Source organism: Pelodiscus sinensis, chromosome 12, assembly GCF_049634645.1.
Source record: "Pelodiscus sinensis isolate JC-2024 chromosome 12, ASM4963464v1, whole genome shotgun sequence".
In the NCBI taxonomy this organism is placed as follows: Eukaryota; Metazoa; Chordata; order Testudines; family Trionychidae; genus Pelodiscus; species Pelodiscus sinensis.
This window is the reverse complement of record NC_134722.1, coordinates 48594704-48620415: the sequence shown is the minus strand read 5'-3', so window position 1 is coordinate 48620415 and position 25712 is coordinate 48594704. Positions and strand designations below refer to the sequence as shown.

At 67.1% G+C, this 25712-nt stretch overlaps 1 protein-coding gene and 1 long non-coding RNA gene across 3 annotated transcripts in view; one reads left to right on the top strand and one right to left on the bottom strand.

Annotated features, from left to right (window-relative positions):
• The window catches only part of CTCF (CCCTC-binding factor), a 58175-nt gene extending 56653 nt beyond the window's left edge, over positions 1–1522 (bottom strand). The window contains exon 1 of one of the 2 annotated variants that reach the window (XM_075940681.1): positions 1384–1522. The gene's annotated coding sequence lies outside the window, so the exon portion shown is untranslated. Of the gene's footprint in view, positions 1–633; positions 894–1383 lie in introns of those variants that run through there. The other variant, XM_075940682.1, reaches the window with a different exon arrangement.
• LOC142831134 (uncharacterized) lies at positions 888–25712 on the top strand. The gene is made up of 2 exons (XR_012906789.1): positions 888–1138; positions 25093–25712. It is a non-coding gene; the product is annotated as an uncharacterized LOC142831134 (long non-coding RNA).

Below are 25712 nucleotides of genomic sequence, written 5' to 3'. Positions count from 1 at the left end.
GGATTTCACGGAAACAATTTATACATAGAGGATTAAGGAAAATCTACATGAAAACAAAAAAAAATGGTCTCCAAGGTATGACCGTAATGAACAGTGAGAGCAGAATAACATTGACAGGGCAGTAGTAACTGGCAACAACACAACCATAAGTCAGTGGAAAAATCACATCCAGAACCTGGCCTGCTGATACTACAAACAATTTTCTCCTTTGAACAACTCACTCTGGAGGAGAATCCTCACTTATTCTTCAGCTACAGCTACATCCAAACAAAAGTTGTATGAGAACCCACAAAACTACTTAAGACATATTCATATGAACCTTGGTCATCTGACGCTGCCAAAAGGTGTGTCTGCTTGTGAGGTTGTGCCATTTACGAAAGTATATCAATATTACATCCATCCTTCAAAATATTCATCTTAAATAAGCCTCAACAAGAATTCTGAACAATCAGGTTTTAAAGAAATTTCCCTTCGCTGTTCAACTTTTTTATTCCTGGGGTATAAATGCACTAGTTCTCTAGTCAAAGGCCTTAAGTTCAATATAAAAATGTCAGAGTTAATCATCAGAAAGCAGCACAAATGGACAAGGCTTTTTGGGGCATGTTTCATCTTTAAAGATGCTCTAGCGCTCACCCCGTTAATGCTCAGCTAAGTGGCCATCACCTTTAGCTTCCCCACCACTTCTCATGCTAGCCCCTGCCAACGTGTGGTCACCCCTCGCTGTCACGCCGCTCAGCCGATTTCCGAGGCGCCGCGTGCCTAGCTAGCCGCAGGGCCAGTGCGGGGTCTCGGTGGCAGCGGCGCTAGGCAGCCCTACGAGCCCTGCCCGGAACTCGCTGCCACACGCGGGTCACTGGCCGGCCCCCGAGCGCCACGGGCAGCGGGGCAGGAGCCGCCCGGCCGGAAACGCGGCCCCGGCGCCGAGCGCTGCGGCTGCCCGCGCGGGCCGAGCGAGCGGGCGGGCGGGGCCGGGCCGGGCTGCATGGCGCTGCTCAGCCTGCCTTGCAGAGGGAGCTCGAGTCCCGCGCTGCGCCTCGCCGCGCCTCTCCCTCCGCAGCGCACACGGCGGCGGCCGGGAGCGGGGCACGCAGCCGCCGAGCGCGCCGGCCGGGCGGCGGGCAGGAGGCGCCGCGGGCAGGTGCGGGGCCGGGGCCGGGCGGGCGGGAACAAAGGCCGGGGCGGCGGGCGGGCGGGAAGATGGAGGCGGGCGGGCGGCAATGGCGGCGGCGGCCGGGCAGGCGCGGCCGCGCTGGGGACGATAGAGGGAGACAAAGCCCCCTGCTTCCCCGGCGGCGGCCGCTGCGGGGCCCCAGCCAAACCGGAGCCCCATCGTGACACCTAGAGGCCGGAGAAAGCGACTGCAAACCCCCCGCCGCCGCTTACCTGCGCCCGGCCGCGCCAGGCCCACGCCCGCCGCCGGAGCCCGCCGAGCCGCCGCGCCCCGCGCGCCCCGGCCCCCGCCGAGCCGCCGCGCCCCGCACGCCCCGCCGCGGCCGCCGCTCGCGCTCAGCCCCCGCTCGCGGTTTAATCGCTCCACAGCCGCTTCGGACACAAAATGGCGGCGGCGGGACGCAGTGCGCCTGCGCGGGCCCGGCTGCCGCGGCCGCCGGAGCTGGGCGCGAGAAGGGGGAGCGGCGAGGGGCCGCGCGGGGCACCATGGGAGGGGGCCCAGCGCGCCAACTTCAAACGGCCCCGTGGCCCGACACGCCGCGGACCCGCGCGCGCGGCGTCACGTGTTGCGTCACGCGCGCGGCCGCCCGCCCGCCCAAACCGTTGCGCCGGGAGGGCGGCTGAGGGGTAGCGGCGCGAGCCGGGCAGGGCCGGCGGGATCCGCCCGCGGCAGGACCTCTGAGGGGGCGCGTGGCGCGTTCCCGCTCACGTCGCCGGCCTCGTGCCGAATCAGTTTTGTTGCTTGCACCGAGGCGCGCGCGGCTGCGCACCACCAGCCCACAGGGACCGGGCCGCTGCCAGGACGCGAGCGGCAGGGTTCGGGGGGAGGCGTGTCACCGCACTCCGGGGCCCGAGGCTCGAGGTGCTGCTGGGGACCGGGGGCGACGCGCTGCTGGGTGCCGGGTTGCCAGGTGTGAGGCGCTGCTGGATGCCGGGTTGCCAGGTGTGACGTGCTGCTGGAGGTGCTGCTGGGGGCCGGGTTGCCGGGTGTGACGTGCTGCTGGAGGTGCTGCTGGGTGCCGGGTTGCCAGGTGTGAGGCGCTGCTGGAGGTGCTGCTGGGTGTCGGGTTGCCGGGTGTGACGTGCTGCTGGAGGTGCTGCTGGGGGCCGGGTTGCCGGGTGTGACGCGCTGCTGGAGGTGCTGCTGGGTGCCGGGTTGCCAGGTGTGACGCGCTGCTGGAGGTGCTGCTGGGGGCCGGGTTGCCAGGTGTGACGTGCTGCTGGAGGTGCTGCTGGGTGCCGGGTTGCCAGGTGTGACGTGCTGCTGGAGGTGCTGCTGGGTGCCGGGTTGCCAGGTGTGACGCGCTGCTGGAGGTGCTGCTGGGTGCCGGGTTGCCAGGTGTGACGTGCTGCTGGAGGTGCTGCTGGGGGCCGGGTTGCCAGGTGTGACGCGCTGCTGGAGGTGCTGCTGGGTGCCGGGTTGCCAGGTGTGACGTGCTGCTGGAGGTGCTGCTGGGTGCCGGGTTGCCAGGTGTGACGCGCTGCTGGAGGTGCTGCTGGATGCCGGGTTGCCGGGTGTGACGTGCTGCTGGAGGTGCTGCTGGGGGCCGGGTTGCCAGGTGTGACGCGCTGCTGGAGGTGCTGCTGGGTGCCGGGTTGCCAGGTGTGACGTGCTGCTGGAGGTGCTGCTGGGTGCCGGGTTGCCAGGTGTGACGCGCTGCTGGAGGTGCTGCTGGATGCCGGGTTGCCGGGTGTGACGTGCTGCTGGAGGTGCTGCTGGGGGCCGGGTTGCCGGGTGTGACGTGCTGCTGGAGGTGCTGCTGGATGCCGGATTGCCGGGTGTGACGTGCTGCTGGATGCCGGATTGCCGGGTGTGACGTGCTGCTGGAGGTGCTGCTGGGGGCCGGGTTGCCGGGTGTGACGTGCTGCTGGAGGTGCTACTGGATGCCGGATTGCCGGGTGTGACGTGCTGCTGGATGCCGGATTGCCGGGTGTGACGTGCTGCTGGATGCCGGGTTGCCGGGTGTGACGTGCTGCTGGAGGTGCTGCTGGGGGCCGGGTTGCCGGGTGTGACGTGCTGCTGGATGCCGGATTGCCGGGTGTGACGTGCTGCTGGAGGTGCTGCTGGATGCCGGGTTGCCGGGTGTGACGTGCTGCTGGAGGTGCTGCTGGATGCCGGGTTGCCGGGTGTGACGTGCTGCTGGAGGTGCTGCTGGGGGCCGGGTTGCCGGGTGTGACGTGCTGCTGGAGGTGCTGCTGGGGGCCGGGTTGCCGGGTGTGACGCGCTGCTGGAGGTGCTGCTGGATGCCGGGTTGCCGGGTGTGACGTGCTGCTGGAGGTGCTGCTGGGGGCCGGGTTGCCGGGTGTGACGTGCTGCTGGAGGTGCTGCTGGGGGCCGGGTTGCCGGGTGTGACGTGCTGCTGGAGGTGCTGCTGGATGCCGGATTGCCGGGTGTGACGTGCTGCTGGATGCCGGATTGCCGGGTGTGACGTGCTGCTGGAGGTGCTGCTGGGGGCCGGGTTGCCGGGTGTGACGTGCTGCTGGAGGTGCTACTGGATGCCGGATTGCCGGGTGTGACGTGCTGCTGGATGCCGGATTGCCGGGTGTGACGTGCTGCTGGATGCCGGGTTGCCGGGTGTGACGTGCTGCTGGAGGTGCTGCTGGGGGCCGGGTTGCCGGGTGTGACGTGCTGCTGGAGGTGCTGCTGGGGGCCGGGTTGCCGGGTGTGACGCGCTGCTGGAGGTGCTGCTGGGTGCCGGGTTGCCGGGTGTGACGTGCTGCTGGAGGTGCTGCTGGGGGCCGGGTTGCCGGGTGTGACGTGCTGCTGGAGGTGCTGCTGGGGGCCGGGTTGCCGGGTGTGACGTGCTGCTGGAGGTGCTGCTGGATGCCGGATTGCCGGGTGTGACGTGCTGCTGGATGCCGGATTGCCGGGTGTGACGTGCTGCTGGAGGTGCTGCTGGGGGCCGGGTTGCCGGGTGTGACGTGCTGCTGGAGGTGCTGCTGGATGCCGGGTTGCCAGGTGTGACGTGCTGCTGGAGGTGCTGCTGGATGCCGGGTTGCCAGGTGTGACGTGCTGCTGGAGGTGCTGCTGGGGGCCAGGTTGCCAGGTGTGACGTGCTGCTGGAGGTGCTGCTGGGTGCCGGGTTGCCAGGTGTGACGTGCTGCTGGAGGTGCTGCTGGATGCCGGGTTGCCAGGTGTGACGTGCTGCTGGAGGTGCTGCTGGATGCCGGGTTGCCGGGTGTGACGTGCTGCTGGAGGTGCTGCTGGGTGCCGGGTTGCCGGGTGTGAGGTGCTGCTGGGTGCCGGGTTGCCGGGTGTGACGCGCTGCTGGAGGTGCTGCTGGGGGCCGGGTTGCCGGGTGTGACGTGCTGCTGGAGGTGCTGCTGGGTGCCGGGTTGCCGGGTGTGACGTGCTGCTGGAGGTGCTGCTGGGTGCCGGGGTGCCGGGTGTGACGTGCTGCTGGAGGTGCTGCTGGATGCCGGGTTGCCAGGTGTGACGCGCTGCTGGAGGTGCTGCTGGATGCCGGGTTGCCGGGTGTGACGTGCTGCTGGAGGTGCTGCTGGGGGCCGGGTTGCCGGGTGTGACGTGCTGCTGGAGGTGCTGCTGGATGCCGGATTGCCGGGTGTGACGTGCTGCTGGATGCCGGATTGCCGGGTGTGACGTGCTGCTGGAGGTGCTGCTGGGGGCCGGGTTGCCGGGTGTGACGTGCTGCTGGAGGTGCTACTGGATGCCGGATTGCCGGGTGTGACGTGCTGCTGGATGCCGGATTGCCGGGTGTGACGTGCTGCTGGATGCCGGGTTGCCGGGTGTGACGTGCTGCTGGAGGTGCTGCTGGGGGCCGGGTTGCCGGGTGTGACGTGCTGCTGGATGCCGGATTGCCGGGTGTGACGTGCTGCTGGAGGTGCTGCTGGATGCCGGGTTGCCGGGTGTGACGTGCTGCTGGAGGTGCTGCTGGATGCCGGGTTGCCGGGTGTGACGTGCTGCTGGAGGTGCTGCTGGGGGCCGGGTTGCCGGGTGTGACGTGCTGCTGGAGGTGCTGCTGGGGGCCGGGTTGCCGGGTGTGACGCGCTGCTGGAGGTGCTGCTGGATGCCGGGTTGCCGGGTGTGACGTGCTGCTGGAGGTGCTGCTGGGGGCCGGGTTGCCGGGTGTGACGTGCTGCTGGAGGTGCTGCTGGGGGCCGGGTTGCCGGGTGTGACGTGCTGCTGGAGGTGCTGCTGGATGCCGGATTGCCGGGTGTGACGTGCTGCTGGATGCCGGATTGCCGGGTGTGACGTGCTGCTGGAGGTGCTGCTGGGGGCCGGGTTGCCGGGTGTGACGTGCTGCTGGAGGTGCTACTGGATGCCGGATTGCCGGGTGTGACGTGCTGCTGGATGCCGGATTGCCGGGTGTGACGTGCTGCTGGATGCCGGGTTGCCGGGTGTGACGTGCTGCTGGAGGTGCTGCTGGGGGCCGGGTTGCCGGGTGTGACGTGCTGCTGGAGGTGCTGCTGGGGGCCGGGTTGCCGGGTGTGACGCGCTGCTGGAGGTGCTGCTGGGTGCCGGGTTGCCGGGTGTGACGTGCTGCTGGAGGTGCTGCTGGGGGCCGGGTTGCCGGGTGTGACGTGCTGCTGGAGGTGCTGCTGGGGGCCGGGTTGCCGGGTGTGACGTGCTGCTGGAGGTGCTGCTGGATGCCGGATTGCCGGGTGTGACGTGCTGCTGGATGCCGGATTGCCGGGTGTGACGTGCTGCTGGAGGTGCTGCTGGGGGCCGGGTTGCCGGGTGTGACGTGCTGCTGGAGGTGCTGCTGGATGCCGGGTTGCCAGGTGTGACGTGCTGCTGGAGGTGCTGCTGGATGCCGGGTTGCCAGGTGTGACGTGCTGCTGGAGGTGCTGCTGGGGGCCAGGTTGCCAGGTGTGACGTGCTGCTGGAGGTGCTGCTGGGTGCCGGGTTGCCAGGTGTGACGTGCTGCTGGAGGTGCTGCTGGATGCCGGGTTGCCAGGTGTGACGTGCTGCTGGAGGTGCTGCTGGATGCCGGGTTGCCGGGTGTGACGTGCTGCTGGAGGTGCTGCTGGGTGCCGGGTTGCCGGGTGTGAGGTGCTGCTGGGTGCCGGGTTGCCGGGTGTGACGCGCTGCTGGAGGTGCTGCTGGGGGCCGGGTTGCCGGGTGTGACGTGCTGCTGGAGGTGCTGCTGGGTGCCGGGTTGCCGGGTGTGACGTGCTGCTGGAGGTGCTGCTGGGTGCCGGGGTGCCGGGTGTGACGTGCTGCTGGAGGTGCTGCTGGATGCCGGGTTGCCAGGTGTGACGTGCTGCTGGATGCCGTGTTGCCAGGTGTGACGTGCTGCTGGAGGTGCTGCTGGGTGCCGGGTTGCCAGGTGTGACGTGCTGCTGGATGCCGTGTTGCCAGGTGTGACGTGCTGCTGGAGGTGCTGCTGGGTGCCGGGTTGCCGGGTGTGACGTGCTGCTGGAGGTGCTGCTGGGTGCCGGGGTGCCGGGTGTGACGTGCTGCTGGATGCCGGTTTGCCGGGTGTGACGTGCTGCTGGAGGTGCTGCTGGGTGTCGGGTTGCCAGGTGTGACGTGCTGCTGCAGGTGCTCCTGGGTGCCGGGTTGCCGGGTGTGACGTGCTGCTGGAGGTGCTGCTGGGGGCCGGGTTGCCGGGTGTGACGTGCTGCTGGAGGTGCTGCTGGGTGCCGGGGTGCCGGGTGTGACGTGCTGCTGGAGGTGCTGCTGGGTGCCGGGTTGCCGGGTGTGACGTGCTGCTGGAGGTGCTGCTGGGTGCCGGGTTGCCAGGTGTGACGTGCTGCTGGGTGCCGGGTTGCCGGGTGTGACGTGCTGCTGGGTGCCGGGGTGCCGGGTGTGACGTGCTGATGGAGGTGCTGCTGGGGGCCGGGTTGCCGGGTGTGACGTGCTGCTGGAGGTGCTGCTGGGTGCCGGGTTGCCGGGTGTGACGTGCTGCTGGAGGTGCTGCTGGGTGCCGGGTTGCCGGGTGTGATGTGCTGCTGGAGGTGCTGCTGGTTGCCGGGTGTGACGTGCTGCTGGAGGTGCTGCTGGGTGCCGGGTTGCCGGGTGTGACGTGCTGCTGGAGGTGCTGCTGGGTGCCGGGTTGCCGGGTGTGAGGTGCTGCTGGGTGCCGGGTTGCCGGGTGTGACGTGCTGCTGCAGGTGCTCCTGGGTGCCGGGTTGCCGGGTGTGACGTGCTGCTGGGTGCCGGGTTGCCGGGTGTGACATGCTCCTGGAGGTGCTGCTGGGTGCCGGGTTGCCGGGTGTGACGTGCTCCTGGAGGTGCTGCTGGGTGCCGGGTTGCCAGGTGTGACGTGCTCCTGGAGGTGCTGCTGGGTGCCGGGTTGCCGGGTGTGACGTGCTCCTGGAGGTGCTGCTGGGTGCCGGGATGCCGGGTGTGACGTGCTGCTGGGTGCCGGGTTGCCGGGTGTGACGTGCTGCTGGAGGTGCTGCTGGGTGCCGGGATGCCGGGTGTGACGTGCTGCTGGTTGCCGGGTTGCCAGGTGTGACGTGCTGCTGGAGGTGCTGCTGGGTGCCGGGATGCCGGGTGTGACGTGCTGCTGGGTGCCGGGTTGCCGGGTGTGACGTGCTGCTGGAGGTGCTGCTGGGTGCCGGGTTGCCGGGTGTGACGTGCTGCTGGAGGTGCTGCTGGGTGCCGGGTTGCCGGGTGTGACGTGCTGCTGGAGGTGCTGCTGGGTGCCGGATTGCCGGGTGTGACGTGCTGCTGGAGGTGCTGCTGGGTGCCGGGTTGCCGGGTGTGACGTGCTGCTGGAGGTGCTGCTGGGTGTCGGGTTGCCGGGTGTGACGTGCTGCTGGAGGTGCTGCTGGGTGCCGGATTGCCGGGTGTGACGTGCTGCTGGAGGTGCTGCTGGGTGCCGGGTTGCCGGGTGTGACGTGCTGCTGGAGGTGCTGCTGGGTGCCGGGATGCCGGGTGTGACGTGCTGCTGGGTGCCGGGATGCCGGGTGTGACGTGCTGCTGGTTGCCGGGTTGCCAGGTGTGACGTGCTGCTGGAGGTGCTGCTGGGTGCCGGGTTGCCAGGTGTGACGTGCTGCTGGAGGTGCTGCTGGGTACCGGGTTGCCAGGTGTGACGTGCTCATGGAGGTGCTGCTGGGTGCCGGGTTGCCGGGTGTGACGTGCTGCTGGAGGTGCTGCTGGGTGCCGGGTTGCCAGGTGTGACGTGCTGCTGGAGGTGCTGCTGGGTGCCGGGTTGCCAGGTGTGACGTGCTGCTGGAGGTGCTGCTGGGGGCCGGGTTGCCGGGTGTGACGCGCTGCTGGAGGTGCTGCTGGGTGCCGGGTTGCCGGGTGTGACGTGCTGCTGGAGGTGCTGCTGGGGGCCGGGTTGCCGGGTGTGACGTGCTGCTGGGTGCCAGGTTGCCAGGTGTGACGTGCTGCTGGAGGTGCTGCTGGGTGCCGGGTTGCCAGGTGTGACGTGCTGCTGGAGGTGCTGCTGGATGCCGGGTTGCCAGGTGTGACGTGCTGCTGGAGGTGCTGCTGGGGGCCGGGTTGCCGGGTGTGACGTGCTGCTGCGTGCCGGGATGCCGGGTGTGACGTGCTGCTGGTTGCCGGGTTGCCAGGTGTGACGTGCTCCTGGAGGTGCTGCTGGGTGCCGGGTTGCCGGGTGTGACGTGCTGCTGGAGGTGCTGCTGGGTGCGACGTGCTGCTGGTTGCCGGGTTGCCAGGTGTGACGTGCTGCTGGAGGTGCTGCTGGGTGCCGGGTTGCCAGGTGTGACGTGCTGCTGGAGGTGCTGCTGGGGGCCGGGTTGCCGGGTGTGACGTGCTGCTGGGTGCCAGGTTGCCAGGTGTGACGTGCTGCTGGAGGTGCTGCTGGGTGCCGGGTTGCCAGGTGTGACGTGCTGCTGGAGGTGCTGCTGGATGCCGGGTTGCCAGGTGTGACGTGCTGCTGGAGGTGCTGCTGGATGCCGGGTTGCCGGGTGTGACGTGCTGCTGGAGGTGCTGCTGGGGGCCGGGTTGCCGGGTGTGACGTGCTGATGGAGGTGCTGCTGGGTGCCGGGTTGCCGGGTGTGACGTGCTGCTGGAGGTGCTGCTGGGGGCCGGGTTGCCTGGTGTGACGTGCTGCTGGAGGTGCTGCTGGGTGTCGGGTTGCCGGGTGTGACGTGCTGCTGGAGGTGCTGCTGGATGCCGGGTTGCCGGGTGTGACGTGCTGCTGGAGGTGCTGCTGGGTGCCGGGTTGCCAGGTGTGACGTGCTGCTGGAGGTGCTGCTGGGTGCCGGGTTGCCAGGTGTGACGTGCTGCTGGAGGTGCTGCTGGATGCCGGGTTGCCGGGTGTGACGTGCTGCTGGGGGCCGGGGTGCCGGGTGTGACGTGCTGCTGGAGGTGCTGCTGGGTGCCGGGTTGCCGGGTGTGAGGTGCTGCTGGGGGCCGGGTTGCCGGGTGTGACGCGCTGCTGGAGGTGCTGCTGGGTGCCGGGTTGCCGGGTGTGACGTGCTGCTGGAGGTGCTGCTGGGTGCCGGGGTGCCGGGTGTGACGTGCTGCTGGAGGTGCTGCTGGGTGCCGGGTTGCCGGGTGTGACGTGCTGCTGGAGGTGCTGCTGGCTGCCGGGTTGCCGGGTGTGAGGTGCTGCTGGGTGCCGGGTTGCCGGGTGTGACGCGCTGCTGCAGGTGCTCCTGGGTGCCGGGTTGCCGGGTGTGACGTGCTGCTGGAGGTGCTGCTGGGTGCCCGGTTGCCGGGTGTGACGTGCTCCTGGAGGTGCTGCTGGGTGCCGGGTTGCCAGGTGTGATGTGCTGCTGGGGGCCGGGGTGCCGGGTGTGACGTGCTGCTGGAGGTGCTGCTGGGTGCCGGGTTGCCGGGTGTGACGTGCTGCTGGAGGTGCTGCTGGGTGTCGGGTTGCCGGGTGTGACGTGCTCCTGGAGGTGCTGCTGGGTGCCGGGTTGCCGGGTGTGACGTGCTCCTGGAGGTGCTGCTGGGTGCCGGGTTGCCGGGTGTGACGTGCTCCTGGAGGTGCTGCTGGGTGCCGGGTTGCCGGGTGTGACGTGCTCCTGGAGGTGCTGCTGGGTGCCGGGATGCCGGGTGTGACGTGCTGCTGGGTGCCGGGTTGCCGGGTGTGACATGCTCCTGGAGGTGCTGCTGGGTGCCGGGTTGCCGGGTGTGACGTGCTGCTGGAGGTGCTGCTGGGTACCGGGTTGCCAGGTGTGACGTGCTCCTGGAGGTGCTGCTGGGTGCCGGGTTGCCGGGTGTGACGTGCTGCTGGAGGTGCTGCTGGGTGCCGGGATGCCGGGTGTGACGTGCTGCTGGGTGCCGGGTTGCCGGGTGTGACGTGCTGCTGGAGGTGCTGCTGGGTGCCGGGATGCCGGGTGTGACGTGCTGCTGGTTGCCGGGTTGCCAGGTGTGACGTGCTGCTGGAGGTGCTGCTGGGTGCCGGGATGCCGGGTGTGACGTGCTGCTGGGTGCCGGGTTGCCGGGTGTGACGTGCTGCTGGAGGTGCTGCTGGGTGCCGGGTTGCCGGGTGTGACGTGCTGCTGGAGGTGCTGCTGGGTGCCGGATTGCCGGGTGTGACGTGCTGCTGGAGGTGCTGCTGGGTGCCGGGTTGCCGGGTGTGACGTGCTGCTGGAGGTGCTGCTGGGTGTCGGGTTGCCGGGTGTGACGTGCTGCTGGAGGTGCTGCTGGGTGCCGGATTGCCGGGTGTGACGTGCTGCTGGAGGTGCTGCTGGGGGCCGGGTTGCCGGGTGTGACGCGCTGCTGGAGGTGCTGCTGGGTGCCGGGTTGCCGGGTGTGACGTGCTGCTGGAGGTGCTGCTGGGGGCCGGGTTGCCGGGTGTGACGTGCTGCTGGTTGCCGGGTTGCCAGGTGTGACGTGCTGCTGGAGGTGCTGCTGGGTGCCGGGTTGCCAGGTGTGACGTGCTGCTGGAGGTGCTGCTGGGGGCCGGGTTGCCGGGTGTGACGTGCTGCTGGGTGCCAGGTTGCCAGGTGTGACGTGCTGCTGGAGGTGCTGCTGGGTGCCGGGTTGCCAGGTGTGACGTGCTGCTGGAGGTGCTGCTGGGTGCCGGGTTGCCAGGTGTGACGTGCTGCTGGAGGTGCTGCTGGATGCCGGGTTGCCGGGTGTGACGTGCTGCTGGAGGTGCTGCTGGGTGCCGGGTTGCCGGGTGTGACGTGCTGCTGGAGGTGCTGCTGGGGGCCGGGTTGCCTGGTGTGACGTGCTGCTGGAGGTGCTGCTGGGTGTCGGGTTGCCGGGTGTGACGTGCTGCTGGAGGTGCTGCTGGATGCCGGGTTGCCGGGTGTGACGTGCTGCTGGAGGTGCTGCTGGGTGCCGGGTTGCCAGGTGTGACGTGCTGCTGGAGGTGCTGCTGGGTGCCGGGTTGCCAGGTGTGACGTGCTGCTGGAGGTGCTGCTGGATGCCGGGTTGCCGGGTGTGACGTGCTGCTGGGGGCCGGGGTGCCGGGTGTGACGTGCTGCTGGAGGTGCTGCTGGGTGCCGGGTTGCCGGGTGTGACGTGCTGCTGGGGGCCGGGGTGCCGGGTGTGACGTGCTCCTGGAGGTGCTGCTGGGTGCCGGGTTGCCGGGTGTGACGTGCTCCTGGAGGTGCTGCTGGGTGCCGGGATGCCGGGTGTGACGTGCTGCTGGGTGCCGGGTTGCCGGGTGTGACGTGCTGCTGGAGGTGCTGCTGGGTGCCGGGATGCCGGGTGTGACGTGCTGCTGGTTGCCGGGTTGCCAGGTGTGACGTGCTGCTGGAGGTGCTGCTGGGTGCCGGGATGCCGGGTGTGACGTGCTGCTGGGTGCCGGGTTGCCGGGTGTGACGTGCTGCTGGAGGTGCTGCTGGGTGCCGGGTTGCCGGGTGTGACGTGCTGCTGGAGGTGCTGCTGGGTGCCGGGTTGCCGGGTGTGATGTGCTGCTGGGTGCCGGGTTGCCGGGTGTGACGTGCTGCTGGGTGCCGGGGTGCCGGGTGTGACGTGCTGATGGAGGTGCTGCTGGGGGCCGGGTTGCCGGGTGTGATGTGCTGCTGGAGGTGCTGCTGGGTGCCGGGTTGCCGGGTGTGACGTGCTGCTGGAGGTGCTGCTGGGTGCCGGGTTGCCGGGTGTGATGTGCTGCTGGAGGTGCTGCTGGTTGCCGGGTGTGACGTGCTGCTGGAGGTGCTGCTGGGTGCCGGGTTGCCGGGTGTGACGTGCTGCTGGAGGTGCTGCTGGGTGCCGGGTTGCCGGGTGTGAGGTGCTGCTGGGTGCCGGGTTGCCGGGTGTGACGTGCTGCTGCAGGTGCTCCTGGGTGCCGGGTTGCCGGGTGTGACGTGCTGCTGGAGGTGCTGCTGGGTGCCGGGTTGCCGGGTGTGACGTGCTCCTGGAGGTGCTGCTGGGTGCCGGGTTGCCAGGTGTGACGTGCTGCTGGGGGCCGGGGTGCCGGGTGTGACGTGCTGCTGGAGGTGCTGCTGGGTGCCGGGTTGCCGGGTGTGACGTGCTGCTGGAGGTGCTGCTGGGTGTCGGGTTGCCGGGTGTGACGTGCTCCTGGAGGTGCTGCTGGGTGCCGGGTTGCCGGGTGTGACGTGCTCCTGGAGGTGCTGCTGGGTGCCGGGTTGCCGGGTGTGACGTGCTCCTGGAGGTGCTGCTGGGTGCCGGGTTGCCGGGTGTGACGTGCTCCTGGAGGTGCTGCTGGGTGCCGGGATGCCGGGTGTGACGTGCTGCTGGGTGCCGGGTTGCCGGGTGTGACATGCTCCTGGAGGTGCTGCTGGGTGCCGGGTTGCCGGGTGTGACGTGCTCCTGGAGGTGCTGCTGGGTGCCGGGTTGCCAGGTGTGACGTGCTCCTGGAGGTGCTGCTGGGTGCCGGGTTGCCGGGTGTGACGTGCTCCTGGAGGTGCTGCTGGGTGCCGGGATGCCGGGTGTGACGTGCTGCTGGGTGCCGGGTTGCCGGGTGTGACGTGCTGCTGGAGGTGCTGCTGGGTGCCGGGATGCCGGGTGTGACGTGCTGCTGGTTGCCGGGTTGCCAGGTGTGACGTGCTGCTGGAGGTGCTGCTGGGTGCCGGGATGCCGGGTGTGACGTGCTGCTGGGTGCCGGGTTGCCGGGTGTGACGTGCTGCTGGAGGTGCTGCTGGGTGCCGGGTTGCCGGGTGTGACGTGCTGCTGGAGGTGCTGCTGGGTGCCGGGTTGCCGGGTGTGACGTGCTGCTGGAGGTGCTGCTGGGTGCCGGGTTGCCGGGTGTGACGTGCTGCTGGAGGTGCTGCTGGGTGTCGGGTTGCCGGGTGTGACGTGCTGCTGGAGGTGCTGCTGGGTGCCGGATTGCCGGGTGTGACGTGCTGCTGGAGGTGCTGCTGGGTGCCGGGTTGCCGGGTGTGACGTGCTGCTGGAGGTGCTGCTGGGTGCCGGGATGCCGGGTGTGACGTGCTGCTGGGTGCCGGGATGCCGGGTGTGACGTGCTGCTGGTTGCCGGGTTGCCAGGTGTGACGTGCTGCTGGAGGTGCTGCTGGGTGCCGGGTTGCCAGGTGTGACGTGCTGCTGGAGGTGCTGCTGGGTACCGGGTTGCCGGGTGTGACGTGCTCATGGAGGTGCTGCTGGGTGCCGGGTTGCCGGGTGTGACGTGCTGCTGGAGGTGCTGCTGGGTGCCGGGTTGCCAGGTGTGACGTGCTGCTGGAGGTGCTGCTGGGTGCCGGGTTGCCAGGTGTGACGTGCTGCTGGAGGTGCTGCTGGGGGCCGGGTTGCCGGGTGTGACGCGCTGCTGGAGGTGCTGCTGGGTGCCGGGTTGCCGGGTGTGACGTGCTGCTGGAGGTGCTGCTGGGGGCCGGGTTGCCGGGTGTGACGTGCTGCTGGGTGCCAGGTTGCCAGGTGTGACGTGCTGCTGGAGGTGCTGCTGGGTGCCGGGTTGCCGGGTGTGACGTGCTGCTGGAGGTGCTGCTGGGTGCGACGTGCTGCTGGTTGCCGGGTTGCCAGGTGTGACGTGCTGCTGGAGGTGCTGCTGGGTGCCGGGTTGCCAGGTGTGACGTGCTGCTGGAGGTGCTGCTGGGGGCCGGGTTGCCGGGTGTGACGTGCTGCTGGGTGCCAGGTTGCCAGGTGTGACGTGCTGCTGGAGGTGCTGCTGGGTGCCGGGTTGCCGGGTGTGACGTGCTGCTGGGTGCCGGGATGCCGGGTGTGACGTGCTGCTGGTTGCCGGGTTGCCAGGTGTGACGTGCTGCTGGAGGTGCTGCTGGGTACCGGGTTGCCAGGTGTGACGTGCTCCTGGAGGTGCTGCTGGGTGCCGGGTTGCCGGGTGTGACGTGCTGCTGGAGGTGCTGCTGGGTGCGACGTGCTGCTGGTTGCCGGGTTGCCAGGTGTGACGTGCTGCTGGAGGTGCTGCTGGGTGCCGGGTTGCCAGGTGTGACGTGCTGCTGGAGGTGCTGCTGGGGGCCGGGTTGCCGGGTGTGACGTGCTGCTGGGTGCCAGGTTGCCAGGTGTGACGTGCTGCTGGAGGTGCTGCTGGGTGCCGGGTTGCCGGGTGTGACGTGCTGCTGGGTGCCAGGTTACCAGGTGTGACGTGCTGCTGGAGGTGCTGCTGGGTGCCGGGTTGCCTGGTGTGACGTGCTGCTGGAGGTGCTGCTGGGTGTCGGGTTGCCGGGTGTGACGTGCTGCTGGAGGTGCTGCTGGATGCCGGGTTGCCGGGTGTGACGTGCTGCTGGAGGTGCTGCTGGGTGCCGGGTTGCCAGGTGTGACGTGCTGCTGGAGGTGCTGCTGGCTGCCGGGTTGCCAGGTGTGACGTGCTGCTGGAGGTGCTGCTGGATGCCGGGTTGCCGGGTGTGACGTGCTGCTGGGGGCCGGGGTGCCGGGTGTGACGTGCTGCTGGAGGTGCTGCTGGGTGCCGGGTTGCCGGGTGTGACGTGCTGCTGGGGGCCGGGTTGCCAGGTGTGACGTGCTGCTGGAGGTGCTGCTGGGTGCCGGGTTGCCAGGTGTGACGTGCTGCTGGAGGTGCTGCTGGGTGCCGGGTTGCCAGGTGTGACGTGCTGCTGGAGGTGCTGCTGGATGCCGGGTTGCCGGGTGTGACGTGCTGCTGGGGGCCGGGTTGCCGGGTGTGACGTGCTGCTGGAGGTGCTGCTGGGTGCCGGGTTGCCAGGTGTGACGTGCTGCTGGAGGTGCTGCTGGGTGCCGGGTTGCCAGGTGTGACGTGCTGCTTGGTGTCGGGTTGCCGGGTGTGACGTGCTGCTGGAGGTGCTGCTGGGTGCCGGGTTGCCAGGTGTGACGTGCTGCTGGAGGTGCTGCTGGGTGCCGGGTTGCCGGGTGTGACGTGCTGCTGCAGGTGCTCCTGGGTGCCGGGTTGCCGGGTGTGACGTGCTGCTGGAGGTGCTGCTGGGTGCCGGGTTGCCGGGTGTGACGTGCTGCTGGAGGTGCTGCTGGGTGCGACGTGCTGCTGGTTGCCGGGTTGCCAGGTGTGACGTGCTGCTGGAGGTGCTGCTGGGTGCCGGGTTGCCAGGTGTGACGTGCTGCTGGAGGTGCTGCTGGGGGCCGGGTTGCCGGGTGTGACGTGCTGCTGGGTGCCAGGTTGCCAGGTGTGACGTGCTGCTGGAGGTGCTGCTGGGTGCCGGGTTGCCGGGTGTGACGTGCTGCTGGAGGTGCTGCTGGGGGCCGGGTTGCCGGGTGTGACGTGCTGCTGGAGGTGCTGCTAGGGGCCGGGTTGCCTGGTGTGACGTGCTGCTGGAGGTGCTGCTGGGTGTCGGGTTGCCGGGTGTGACGTGCTGCTGGAGGTGCTGCTGGATGCCGGGTTGCCGGGTGTGACGTGCTGCTGGAGGTGCTGCTGGGTGCCGGGTTGCCAGGTGTGACGTGCTGCTGGAGGTGCTGCTGGCTGCCGGGTTGCCAGGTGTGACGTGCTGCTGGAGGTGCTGCTGGATGCCGGGTTGCCGGGTGTGACGTGCTGCTGGGGGCCGGGGTGCCGGGTGTGACGTGCTGCTGGAGGTGCTGCTGGGTGCCGGGTTGCCGGGTGTGACGTGCTGCTGGGGGCCGGGTTGCCAGGTGTGACGTGCTGCTGGAGGTGCTGCTGGGTGCCGGGTTGCCAGGTGTGACGTGCTGCTGGAGGTGCTGCTGGGTGCCGGGTTGCCAGGTGTGACGTGCTGCTGGAGGTGCTGCTGGATGCCGGGTTGCCGGGTGTGACGTGCTGCTGGGGGCCGGGTTGCCGGGTGTGACGTGCTGCTGGAGGTGCTGCTGGGTGCCGGGTTGCCAGGTGTGACGTGCTGCTGGAGGTGCTGCTGGGTGCCGGGTTGCCAGGTGTGACGTGCTGCTTGGTGTCGGGTTGCCGGGTGTGACGTGCTGCTGGAGGTGCTGCTGGGTGCCGGGTTGCCAGGTGTGACGTGCTGCTGGAGGTGCTGCTGGGTGCCGGGTTGCCAGGTGTGACGTGCTGCTTGGTGTCGGGTTGCCGGGTGTGACGTGCTGCTGGAGGTGCTGCTGGGTGCCGGGTTGCCAGGTGTGACGTGCTGCTGGAGGTGCTGCTGGGTGCCGGGTTGCCGGGTGTGACGTGCTGCTGCAGGTGCTCCTGGGTGCCGGGTTGCCGGGTGTGACGTGCTGCTGGAGGTGCTGCTGGGTGCCGGGTTGCCGGGTGTGACGTGCTGCTGGAGGTGCTGCTGGGTGCCGGGTGTGACGTGCTGCTGGAGATGCTGCTGGGTGCCGGGTTGCCAGGTGTGACGTGCTGCTGGAGGTGCTGCTGGGTGCCGGGTTGCCGGGTGTGACGTGCTGCTGCAGGTGCTCCTGGGTGCCGGGTTGCCGGGTGTGACGTGCTGCTGGAGGTGCTGCTGGGTGCCGGGTTGCCGGGTGTGACGTGCTGCTGGAGGTGCTGCTGGGTGTCGGGTTGCCGGGTGTGACGTGCTGCTGGAGGTGCTGCTGGGGGCCGGGTTGCCGGGTGTGACGCGCTGCTGGAGGTGCTGCTGGGTGTCGGGTTGCCGGGTGTGACGCGCTGCTGGATGCCGTGTTGCCAGGTGTGACGTGCTGCTGGACGTGCTGCTGGGGGCCGGGGTGCCGGGTGTGACGTGCTGCTGGAGGTGCTGCTGGGTGCCGGGTGTGACGTGCTCCTGGAGGTGCTGCTGGGTGCCGGGATGCCGGGTGTGACGTGCTGCTGGGGACCGGGTTGCCAGGTGTGACGTGCTGCTGGGTGCCGGGTTGCCGGGTGTGACGTGCTGCTGGAGGTGCTGCTGGGTGCCGGGATGCCGGGTGTGACGTGCTGCTGGGAGCCGGGGTGCCGGGTGTGACGTGCTGCTGGAGGTGCTGCTGGGTGCCGGGATGCCGGGTGTGACGTGCTGCTGGGTGCCGGGTTGCCAGGTGTGACGTGCTGCTGGAGATGCTGCTGGGTGCCGGGTTGCCAGGTGTGACGTGCTGCTGGAGGTGCTGCTGGGTGCCGGGTTGCCAGGTGTGACGTGCTGCTGGAGGTGCTGCTGGATGCCGGGTTGCCGGGTGTGACGTGCTGCTGGGGGCCGGGTTGCCGGGTGTGACGTGCTGCTGGAGGTGCTGCTGGGTGCCGGGTTGCCAGGTGTGACGTGCTGCTGGAGGTGCTGCTGGGTGCCGGGTTGCCAGGTGTGACGTGCTGCTTGGTGTCGGGTTGCCGGGTGTGACGTGCTGCTGGAGGTGCTGCTGGGTGCCGGGTTGCCGGGTGTGACGTGCTGCTGGAGGTGCTGCTGGGTGCCGGGTTGCCGGGTGTGACGTGCTGCTGCAGGTGCTCCTGGGTGCCGGGTTGCCGGGTGTGACGTGCTGCTGGAGGTGCTGCTGGGTGTCGGGTTGCCGGGTGTGACGTGCTGCTGGAGGTGCTGCTGGGTGCCGGGTTGCCGGGTGTGACGTGCTGCTGCAGGTGCTCCTGGGTGCCGGGTTGCCGGGTGTGACGTGCTGCTGGAGGTGCTGCTGGGTGCCGGGTTGCCGGGTGTGACGTGCTGCTGGAGGTGCTGCTGGGTGCCGGGTGTGACGTGCTGCTGGAGGTGCTGCTGGGGGCCGGGTTGCCGGGTGTGACGTGCTGCTGGAGGTGCTGCTGGGGGCCGGGTTGCCGGGTGTGACGCGCTGCTGGAGGTGCTGCTGGGTGTCGGGTTGCCGGGTGTGACGCGCTGCTGGATGCCGTGTTGCCAGGTGTGACGTGCTGCTGGACGTGCTGCTGGGGGCCGGGGTGCCGGGTGTGACGTGCTGCTGGAGGTGCTGCTGGGTGCCGGGTGTGACGTGCTCCTGGAGGTGCTGCTGGGTGCCGGGATGCCGGGTGTGACGTGCTGCTGGGGGCCGGGTTGCCAGGTGTGACGTGCTGCTGGAGGTGCTGCTGGGTGCCGGGTTGCTGGGTGTGACGTGCTGCTGGAGGTGCTGCTGGATGCCGGGTTGCCGGGTGTGACGTGCTGCTGGAGGTGCTGCTGGGTGCCGGGTTGCCGGGTGTGACGTGCTGCTGGGTGCCGGGTTGCTGGGTGTGAGGTGCTGCTGGGTGCCGGGTTGCCGGGTGTGACGTGCTGCTGGGTGCCGGGTTGCTGGGTGTGACGTGCTGCTGGAGGTGCTGCTGGGTGCCGGGTTGCCGGGTGTGACGTGCTGCTGGAGGTGCTGCTGGGTGCTGGGTTGCCAGGTGTGACGTGCTGCTGGGTGCCGGGTTGCTGGGTGTGACGTGCTGCTGGAGGTGCTGCTGGGTGCCGGGTTGCCGGGTGTGACGTGCTGCTGGAGGTGCTGCTGGATGCCGGGTTGCCGGGTGTGACGTGCTGCTGGGGGCCGGGTTGCCGGGTGTGACGTGCTGCTGGAGGTGCTGCTGGGTGCCGGGTTGCCAGGTGTGACGTGCTGCTGGAGGTGCTGCTGGGTGCCGGGTTGCCAGGTGTGACGTGCTGCTTGGTGTCGGGTTGCCGGGTGTGACGTGCTGCTGGAGGTGCTGCTGGGTGCCGGGTTGCCAGGTGTGACGTGCTGCTTGGTGTCGGGTTGCCGGGTGTGACGTGCTGCTGGAGGTGCTGCTGGGTGCCGGGTTGCCGGGTGTGACGTGCTGCTGCAGGTGCTCCTGGGTGCCGGGTTGCCGGGTGTGACGTGCTGCTGGAGGTGCTGCTGGGTGCCGGGTTGCCGGGTGTGACGTGCTGCTGGAGGTGCTGCTGGGTGCCGGGTGTGACGTGCTGCTGGAGGTGCTGCTGGGTGTCGGGTTGCCGGGTGTGACGTGCTGCTGGAGGTGCTGCTGGGTGCCGGGTTGCCGGGTGTGACGTGCTGCTGGAGGTGCTGCTGGGTGCCGGGTTGCCGGGTGTGACGTGCTGCTGCAGGTGCTCCTGGGTGCCGGGTTGCCGGGTGTGACGTGCTGCTGGAGGTGCTGCTGGGTGCCGGGTTGCCGGGTGTGACGTGCTGCTGGAGGTGCTGCTGGGTGCCGGGTGTGACGTGCTGCTGGAGGTGCTGCTGGGTGTCGGGTTGCCGGGTGTGACGTGCTGCTGGAGGTGCTGCTGGGGGCCGGGTTGCCGGGTGTGACGTGCTGCTGTAGGTGCTGCTGGGGGCCGGGTTGCCGGGTGTGACGCGCTGCTGGAGGTGCTGCTGGGTGTCGGGTTGCCGGGTGTGACGCGCTGCTGGATGCCGTGTTGCCAGGTGTGACGTGCTGCTGGACGTGCTGCTGGGGGCCGGGGTGCCGGGTGTGACGTGCTGCTGGAGGTGCTGCTGGGTGCCGGGTGTGACGTGCTCCTGGAGGTGCTGCTGGGTGCCGGGATGCCGGGTGTGACGTGCTGCTGGGGGCCGGGTTGCCAGCTGTGACGTGCTGCTGGAGGTGCTGCTGGGTGCCGGGTTGCTGGGTGTGACGTGCTGCTGGAGGTGCTGCTGGATGCCGGGTTGCCGGGTGTGACGTGCTGCTGGAGGTGCTGCTGGGTGCCGGGTTGCCGGGTGTGACGTGCTGCTGGGTGCCGGGTTGCTGGGTGTGAGGTGCTGCTGGGTGCCGGGTTGCCGGGTGTGACGTGCTGCTGGGTGCCGGGTTGCTGGGTGTGACGTGCTGCTGGAGGTGCTGCTGGGTGCCGGGTTGCCGGGTGTGACGTGCTGCTGGAGGTGCTGCTGGGTGCTGGGTTGCCAGGTGTGACGTGCTGCTGGGTGCCGGGTTGCTGGGTGTGACGTGCTGCTGGAGGTGCTGCTGGGTGCCGGGTTGCCGGGTGTGACGTGCTGCTGGAGGTGCTGCTGGGTGCTGGGTTGCCAGGTGTGACGTGCTGCTGGGTGCCGGGTTGCCAGGTGTGACGTGCTGCTGGAGGTGCTGCTGGGTGCCGGGATGCCGGGTGTGACGTGCTGCTGGGTGCCGGGGTGCCGGGTGTGACGCGCTGCTGGAGGTGCTGCTGGGGGCCGGGTTGCCGGGTGTGACGTGCTGCTGGAGGTGCTGCTGGGTGTCGGGTTGCCGGGTGTGACGTGCTGCTGGAGGTGCTGCTGGGTGTCGGGTTGCCGGGTGTGACGTGCTGCTGGAGGTGCTGCTGGGTGCCGGGTTGCCGGGTGTGACGTGCTGCTGGAGGTGCTGCTGGGTGCCGGGTTGCCGGGTGTGACGTGCTGCTGGAGGTGCTGCTGGGTGTCGGGTTGCCGGGTGTGACGTGCTGCTGGAGGTGCTGCTGGGGGCCGGGTTGCCGGGTGTGACGCGCTGCTGGAGGTGCTGCTGGGGGCCGGGTTGCCGGGTGTGACGTGCTGCTGGAGGTGCTGCTGGGTGTCGGGTTGCCGGGTGTGACGCGCTGCTGGAGGTGCTGCTGGGGGCCGGGTTGCCGGGTGTGACGTGCTGCTGGAGGTGCTGCTGGGGGCCGGGTTGCCGGGTGTGACGTACTGCTGGAGGTGCTGCTGGGGGCCGGGGTGCCGGGTGTGACGCGCTGCTGGAGGTGCTGCTGGGGGCCGGGTTGCCGGGTGTGACGTGCTGCTGGGTGTCGGGGTGCCGGGTGTGACGTGCTGCTGGATGCCGGGTTGCCGGGTGTGACGTGCTGCTGGGTGCCGGGTTGCCGGGTCTGACGTGCTGCTGGGTGCCGGGTTGCCAGGTGGGACGTTCTGCTGGGTGTCGGGTTGCCAGGTGTGACGTGCTGCTGGATGCCGGGTTGCCGGGTGTGACGTGCTGCTGGGTGTCGGGTTGCCGGGTGTGACGTGCTGCTGGACGCGCTGCTGGGTGCCGGGTTGCCGGGTGTGACGTGCTGCTGGAGGTGCTGCTGGGGGCCGGGTTGCCGGGTGTGACGTGCTGCTGGGGCCGGGGTGCCGGGTGTGACGCGCTGCTGGAGGTGCTGCTGGGGGCCGGGTTGCCGGGTGTGACGTGCTGCTGGAGGTGCTGCTGGGTGTCGGGTTGCCGGGTGTGACGTACTGCTGGAGGTGCTGCTGGGGGCCGGGTTGCCGGGTGTGACGTGCTGCTGGAGGTGCTGCTGGGGGCCGGGTTGCTGGGTGTGACGTGCTGCTGGAGGTGCTGCTGGGGGCCGGGGTGCTGGGTGTGACGTGCTGCTGGGTGCCGGGTTGCCGGGTGTGACGTGCTGCTGGGTGCCGGGTTGCCGGGTGTGACGTGCTGCTGGGTGTCGGGTTGCCGGGTGTGACGTGCTGCTGGGTGTCGGGTTGCCAGGTGTGACGTGCTGCTGGATGCCTGGTTGCCGGGTGTGACGTGCTGCTGGGTGTCGGGTTGCCAGGTGTGACGTGCTGCTGGATGCCGGGTTGCCGGGTGTGACGTGCTGCTGGGTGTCGGGTTGCCAGGTGTGACGTGCTGCTGGATGCCGGGTTGCCGGGTGTGACGTGCTGCTGCAGGTGCTGCTGGGTGCCGGGTTGCCAGGTGTGACGTGCTGCTGGAGGTGCTGCTGGGTGCCGGGTTGCCGGGTGTGACGTGCTGCTGGAGGTGCTGCTGGGTGCCGGGTTGCCGGGTGTGACGTGCTGCTGGGTGCCGGGTTGCCAGGTGTGACGTGCTGCTGGAGGTGCTGCTGGGTGCCGGGTTGCTGGGTGTGACGTGCTGCTGGAGGTGCTGCTGGATGCCGGGTTGCCGGGTGTGACGTGCTGCTGGAGGTGCTGCTGGGTGCCGGGTTGCCGGGTGTGACGTGCTGCTGGGTGCTGGGTTGCTGGGTGTGACGTGCTGCTGGAGGTGCTGCTGGGTGCCGGGTTGCCGGGTGTGACGTGCTGCTGGAGGTGCTGCTGGGTGCTGGGTTGCCAGGTGTGACGTGCTGCTGGGTGCCGGGTTGCTGGGTGTGACGTGCTGCTGGAGGTGCTGCTGGGTGCCGGGTTGCCGGGTGTGACGTGCTGCTGGAGGTGCTGCTGGGTGCTGGGTTGCCAGGTGTGACGTGCTGCTGGGTGCCGGGTTGCTGGGTGTGACGTGCTGCTGGAGGTGCTGCTGGGTGCCGGGTGGCCGGGTGTGACGTGCTGCTGGGTGCCGGGTTGCCAGGTGTGACGTGCTGCTGGAGGTGCTGCTGGGTGCCGGGATGCCGGGTGTGACGTGCTGCTGGGTGCCGGGGTGCCGGGTGTGACGCGCTGCTGGAGGTGCTGCTGGGGGCCGGGTTGCCGGGTGTGACGTGCTGCTGGAGGTGCTGCTGGGGGCCGGGTTGCCCGGTGTGACGTGCTGCTGGAGGTGCTGCTGGGTGCCGTGTTGCCGGGTGTGACGTGCTGCTGGAGGTGCTGCTTGGTACCGGGTTGCCGGGTGTGACGTACTGCTGGAGGTGCTGCTGAGGGCCGGGTTGCCCGGTGTGACGTGCTGCTGGAGGTGCTGCTGGGTGCCGTGTTGCCGGGTGTGACGTGCTGCTGGGTGCCGGGTGCGACGCGCTGCTAGAGGTGCTGCTGGGTGCCAGGTTGCCGGGTGTGACGTGCTGCTGGAGGTGCTGCTGAGGGCCGGGTTGCCCGGTGTGACGTGCCGCTGGAGGTGCTGCTGGGTGCCGTGTTGCCGGGTGTGACGTGCTGCTGGGTTGCCGGGTGTGACGTTCTTCTGGAGGTGCTGCTGGTTGCCGTGTTGCCGGGTGTGACATGCTGCTGGAGGTGCTGCTGGGTGCCGGGTTGCCGGGTGTGACGTGCTGCTGGAGGTACTGCTGGTTGCCGTGTTGCCGGGTGTGACGTGCTGCTGGGTGCCGGGTTGCCGGGTGTGACGTGCTGCTGGAGGTGCTGCTGGGTGCCGTGTTGCCGGGTGCGACGTGCTGCTGGAGGTGCTGCTGGGTGCCAGGTTGCCGGGTGTGACGTGCTGCTGGGTGCTGGGTTGCCGGGTGTGACGTGCTGCTGGGTGCCGGGTTGCCGGGTGTGACGTGCTGCTGGAGGTGCTGCTGGGTGCCGTGTTGCCGGGTGTGACGTGCTGCTGGGTGCCGGATTGCCAGGTGTGACGCGCTGCTGGAGGTGCTGCTGGTTGCAGGGTTTAACAAGCCACTGAGTGCAGGATTGCTGGGTCTGTGTGCTGCTGGAGGAACTGCTGGGCCTGGGGTTGCTGGGTTTGACGTGCGCTGGAGGAGCTGCTTATTCAGGGATGCCAAGGTTTGATGCGACGCTGCATGAGCCACCAGGATGCACAGTTGCTGGCTTTGAGGTGCTGCTGGTTGCAGGGTTGCTCGGTTTGATGAGTCGCTTAGCGTAGAGCTGCTGGGTTTGATGTTCTGCTGGAGGAGCTGCTGGGTGCAGGGTTGCAGGTTTTGACGTACAGCTGGTCTAGGCAGTGGGCACAGGGTTTCCAGGTTTTGATGTGCTGGTGGGGTTCAGGGCTGCTGGATCCTGACTGTGCACAGGCACAAGGCAGTCTCTGCAACGCAGCCAGGAGCCTATGGAAGACTGCCAGGAGTCAGGGCACCCGGAAAGCCCCGAGCTGGACGAAGGTCAGATTATGTCCGTGTATTTCTGAGGTCTTCTCTCTTGTGTAGCCTTTCTCTGCGTGCTAAAGCCTTAGTACACTTTCTCATGCTAAGGGATCCAGAAGCAAGAAGATTAATGTTTTGCTTCTGATACTGACATTACTTCCCGCTTGTAGGTTGTCCATTGAGCTCTGGGGATGAGAGTTGCCCAAACAAGTGAGTTACAATTATGCCCATAAAGTCAATTTGGAGTGTCACTCTGGTTCCCGCATATCACAAAACCACAAGCCACTACAGTAAGGGCCACCTTTTTAGCCATTGCTTACCCGTGCCTTGGAGTTTTAACATCCCTTTCTGTGAGGCAGGCTGCGGATGTGGCATACTGCCATGAAGTGATCTCCTCACTATGAGTGCTTGATCAGATGACTTTGATTTTCAGCCAAGCCTTTTTCTAAGGTCCTGTCTACTTGGGATGTACAATCCTGTTTGTTTAGTTAACCCGTAAATATTAAGTTTAACTGGTTAACTGATTAAACGGGGATGGGCTGGTGCGGGAGGGGCCTGCTTCTGGGTAACTGTTAAGTTATCCAGTAAGCATCACCCTACCTCTTCACATCCCTAATGTCTACACTTGCCGAGTTCTGACATTAGTGGGTCACTAGCCCCAGTGAAACTGACAAAGGGAAAGTGCTGGTTTGTGTATTCACTAACTTCCACAGGAGGCAGACTGTTTACGTTTGCAGCTTTTCCATTAGTGGTGAGCACAGCGCCCTTAAGGCAGCTGTCCCACAGTGCAGCTCTCTCCATTTGGATGACAGGCCGGATGGGTGATTGTGGGGCATGCAGAGCCCTCTCTCTTCAAACACTGGTCAGCTCCACATTGCTCCACACAGGGCCTTGTTTGCTCCATAGAGCAGGCATTGGCGCCTGACTAGATGGTAATGAGCATTTGACAAAATGGGATGGGGTGGATGTCTGTTTAGATGGCCTCAGAGCAGCAGAGGTGCTGGCTAGAGAGGTCATCTAGGCGCTGTGGGATATCGTGCAGAGGCTAAAAGCTCTGTAAGCAGCAAGAATGAGTCTTCACTTGCACATCATGGCAAAAGCGTCACTGGTAAGAGCTGTATGCCAGTCGTGGAGTGGCTTTCTTTTAGGAATGCCTCTTGAGTTCCACTGTAAGCCATCTTTGGCGAATATTGACACTCCTACGGTGTTTGTGCAAAAAAGGGAGTTTTCCGCTTTAAATGGCAAGTGTAGATATGCCCTAAGTGTTCAGCCCTTGAGTGTGGATCTGACATTTGATAAGGAATGGGACTGGCAAGGTCTGAACAATGTTTCAGCAGATAAATGTGGGTTTCTTACCTTCCTGGAAAGCAGTGAGGTTCTTAACCCGTTTCTCTCCCCATGCAGGTCTGCTCTCACAACACTTTCTGTGTCTATCTTCTGTCTCCAACCAAGTCTGCCTGTTTCTCAGGGGTTTGCCAACTTCCACAGAGCCTTCTGTTCCCAGCACTTCCTCTCTGCTCCAGGGGAATTGCCCCAAACCTCTTGTTAGCAGTGAAGAGAAGGGAACCTCCATGAGTCCAGTTACAGTCTCAGACAAAATGAGCTTAAGGTGGAGTTAATGTTGAGAATAAAAATGTCAGTAACTTCAGGATAAAAGAGTTGCATTGACAGCATAATTATCCCCCAAAGAAGTGTTACAAATAGGGTCGTCAAGCAATTAAAAAGAATGAATTGTGCAATTAATCGTGCTATTAAACAATAAGCACATACTATTTATTGAAATATTTGTGGGTGTTTTCTACATTTTGAAATATGTTCATTTCAATTACAGCACACAATACAAAGTGTATAGTGCTCACTTTATATTTGTTTGATTACAAATACTTGCACTTAGAAAAAAGAAATCGTATTTTTCAGTTCACCTTAAGCAAATACTGTAGTGCAATCTCTTTATTAGGAAAGTTGAACTTAACATTCAGAATTATGTAAAAAAAATCTTTCAAAAATAAAACTGTGTAAAAGGT